Here is a 4,052-nt window from a genome sequence, read left to right as displayed (position 1 = left end):
ATGACTGAGAATGTCATAAAGAACGCACAGGTGTCTGCATAGGGGTGGAAGGAGGATTAAATCACCTGTCCTGAGAGATTAGAGCTATATCTGAGTAGTGGGCAAACTACCAAGCATGCCTGAGCCACCGGCCTTGAGCTTCAGAAGGCACTATAGGGCCCAAGATTTGCTGACCAATCTCCAATTTCGTAGGCTTCCGTTATATCATCACGGTTGGCCGTTTGTGCACGCGCTATAGTAAGGCGCGAGATCTGAACTTGGTCGGTTGGCATTCTGCATCTCGGGGACTCTTGTTCTAGGAGGTCACCGTTCTTGCCGTTAGGGCAGCTCCGCGTTGGGTGGGTGGCATCTCAGAGTCCATAAGAGCCAGGAGCATCATTACTGTAGTTGTCGCAGTGGGGACATGGGTCGCTGGATGTGCCTCACTCTGGAATGAAAGAAACTACGTCCTGGAAAGCTCTGGTTCTGGTCTTGGCTTTTCCTGGTGCCTCCACAGCCATAGGTTTCAGTGTTCTCTGAGACCTCGCTGTCTTATGCCTCTCACAGGTTCCTGTGCTGCCTTCTCACATTCTGGGGTCTCAGGTTTGTCCAGGAAGGTCTCAGTCAGTGGGGAGCTCGGGCAGCGCAGAAGGGCGCAGAGTGGGTGGGGCTGCCAGTATTGAGTCGCCCCTTGATCACAGGGTTTCACAGTCCTAAGCGTGTTTGTTGTTTAGGCGCTGACCTTATGAGGGATCCCGTCTGAGTTGGAGACACCCTGCCGTCGTTGCCCTTTATCTTCACAAATGAAACCAGGATGCCCACACTGTCCTTCCCTCTTCTCATACGTTGGTAAGACCTTGTTTTATTCCCTGATTATACTTAATGTCTGTCAATTTACCCTTTTCAGCGTCCAGGTGCAGAACTTGCCTGACGTGCTGCAGATGAGTCCTACAGATGTTCATTTATCTACTTTTCTTTTCCTTCCAATCTATTCTTCCCATACTTTTATGTAGTTAAATTGAAATGCAGTTGGAACTGGGAGACGGGTCGTATAGTAAGGTAAAGCATTGCTTTAAGAGTTAAAAAGAGGCAAACCCGGTGTTGTGGCTTGTAATATATAAGATTCTGATGGTCTGGGGCCCTGTGCTTCTCACGGCCCTGTCTTGACGCTCAATCCTTCCTTTCTGTGCTGGTATTCAGAACGACCCCTGCTTAATTCTAATTTATCTACAGAAACTGGCTCAGCTCTTACTCTCCACGGTGATCCCTAGAGTGACTGTGAAGTTTGGGTTGTCTGTTCCTGGAAGAGCCTGGCTATTTCTCATGATTGAGTTGATGTCAGCTGTGTGAAGACTAAAACCCTGTGGAGTGAATAGAATAAGACTTGGGCTCTTTCAGCCAGGGTGCACAACTCCGCAGTGCTTCCATTAATAATTTTAGTTAGCAAGCAGAACACAGGGTTGTGTATTTTCATGCACTCTTTGCTCACATACTTGCTCACATACACTCCCCCACTATTCTTTGTGTCCTTGCACCTCCCACTGGTTTCCATCCCCCAATTGTCAACCTGCTCATGCGTATATATGTATGTATATTAAGGTTCCACATGTGAGAAGGTACTACCTGTCTTTCCTCTGTCCCAAGTCCCATGTCTTGTTGCCACCTTCACTTTGACTCTTTCTCCCTCTGACATAATCTCTGTCCTGCTCCTTATGTCCTTCATGTTACCCTCGTATTTGACTTCAGGCTGAGGTTTAATCAGGTATATAGAAGTTCTGGTTGTCCCTGGTTTGGGGTATTGCTTATTTTGGAGGCCACTACATTGTTTTGTTGCTTTGTATTTTCAAGATGGGGAAACAGGAAGAAGGAAAAGTAGAGGTGTTATTAGAGGGTATCTAGCGTGGAAAGGGGCAGGACAGAGAGAAGGGCAGTGCTTTTGGGCTTGGCTCACATCGTAAAGACACCTTCATTCCCTGAAGAGGACAAGGGTCACAAGCACTTTGGCCAACCACAATCCTCTGTAACAGGTAGAAAGACTGTCTCCAGTGCACAGCAGATGCCTGGGGCTCAGTTTGCTGTTTTCAAAGTTCCTTTGTGAAAGGTAAGTGGAAGTGCATTCAGGACTCTTTCAGAAATGTAAATTCCCCTTGGAGAATGCCAGTTCTCAATTAGGTTGTTCCATATACCCTTCTGAGTAAAGCGCCTGTGTGATATTATGTTACCAACCAGGACTGAATCTCACTATCAATAGGATCTACCTTCATGTAATTTTAGGGAAAAAAAATCAGTGTAGTCCTCTGATATAATGAATAAACCACATTTTTGATAATGTTTTTCAGTGTGTTGGCTTAACTAGAGAAGAACATAAATAGTTCATTCTCCTGTGTCAAAAGGTGGTTACTACTGGAAATTCAATGAAATTATAAACATTATGAACATTTGTGAAATGGAATTACATGCTAAGATATAAATAGGAATTTTTTCTATCTTTGTTTTTGATGTTGACTTATTTGAGTTATGGTCACAAAGAAGTAGGTAAATATAGTATGTGTATGTGTGTGTGTGTAAGTTTACCAAGGCTGGAGATGGGATACTGTTTGTAATTCCAGCATTTTGAAGGCAGAGGATCACAATTTGAAACCCAACTTTGTCTGATTAGTAAGTTCCGGGCCCACTTGAACTACAGAATTAGACTTGCCTCAAAAAACACAAAGTCTGGGAGATAGGTCAGGGAAGAGAATACTTGCTATGCTAGCATGAGGACCTCAGTTTGAATATCCAGCATCTTTGTAAATAGCCAGGCATGGCCAAATATTTCTGTAATCCTAGTATAGAGGTTGATGGAGTAGAAAGGTAGATTTCTGAGATCTTTCTGACCAACCAGCCTAGCCAAAATGATGAGCTTCTCTCTGTGGGAAAGCATCTCAAGCCCATAGATGGAAAGCAGCAGAGGAAGACACCTGACATCCTGTCTGCCCTTTGTACATGTGGATGACTGTGTACCCACATATCCCCATGTATGATAAACATGATATCCCCCATCCTCCTATGACACACCTTTTTGAACGTGAATTTTTCTTTCCAGCTCTGGAAGAGAGACTGTAATGGAGCTTCCAGGAGTCGAAACTGTGCTGTTGTGCTTGTGTCATTGTGTGTCCATCACATGGAGCTGGAATAAAAGCATAGCGTGGTGGATTGAATAGTGCCTCCTGTGGGCTCAAACAGTTGAAATGTTGGTAGAACTGTCTAAAAAGGAGGAGGAGGTGTGGTCTTGATGGAGGAGCTATGCCACTGTTGGTGGGCTTTAAGGTTGCTAAAGCCTATACCATTTCCAGGTAGTTTTCTCTCTCTGCCTCTTGGCTACTGCTCCAATGCCATACCTGCCCATCTGCTGCCATGCTGTGCACGTGATGATCAAGGGGCAGCCGTGAGTCCCAGGCTAGATGGTTCTGTACTAAGTTGTCCCCATCATGGTATTTTGTCTCAGCAATAGAAAACTAAGACAGGACTTTTCAAAAGACCTTTTAACTCATTAGATGTATTCATTATGCTTTTGTATGAAATACTTTGCCCACATGGTTGTGTGCACCTGACACACGTGCTAGGTGCTCATGGAAGTCGGAAGAGAGCATCAGATCCCCTGAAACTGGAGTTTTGGATGGTCATGAACCCCCATATGGGTTCTGGGGATGACACCCAGGTCCTCTGCAAGAGCAACACATGTTCTTCACAGCTGTCTCTGCTGAACTTTATGCAGGTTTGTTCTCTCTTCACTCTTTGGCAGAAAGGTTTGAAGTGACAAATATTCCAGAAGAATGTTTTTCTCCTTTGGATCTTTTCTTTAAAAATGTGAGAAAACAAAATGAAGAGGCCCTTGAGTTGGTTGTTGATTTGTCATGCATTCAGCACTGCTGTGAAGCAGAGGTAAGTGGGACACATGCTTTTTAAAGAATTTTTATTTGTGTTTTTGCATGTGTGTGTGTGTGTGTGTGTGTGTGCATTAGAAGAGGTCATTATTAGAAGAGGTCATTGTGTGTCCTTCTTTGTGACTCTTCTCCTGTTTTCTTTTTTTT

At 44.4% G+C, this 4,052-nt stretch overlaps 1 long non-coding RNA gene across 1 annotated transcript in view; it reads left to right on the top strand.

The window, feature by feature from the left end:
• The first annotated feature begins 273 nt into the window (after positions 1-273).
• The window catches only part of LOC116099110, a 6,710-nt gene continuing 2,931 nt past the window's right edge, over positions 274-4,052 (top strand). Inside the window, exons 1-3 of the long non-coding RNA XR_004122084.1 lie at positions 274-582; positions 714-828; positions 3,764-3,903. This is a non-coding gene — a long non-coding RNA (uncharacterized LOC116099110). The remainder of the gene's footprint in view (positions 583-713; positions 829-3,763; positions 3,904-4,052) is intronic.

Source organism: Mastomys coucha, unplaced genomic scaffold (genome assembly GCF_008632895.1).
Source record: "Mastomys coucha isolate ucsf_1 unplaced genomic scaffold, UCSF_Mcou_1 pScaffold20, whole genome shotgun sequence".
NCBI classification, from domain to species: domain Eukaryota; kingdom Metazoa; phylum Chordata; class Mammalia; order Rodentia; family Muridae; genus Mastomys; species Mastomys coucha.
The sequence above is the reverse complement of the archived record's forward strand: the minus strand, read 5'-3'. Positions and strand labels throughout refer to the sequence as shown.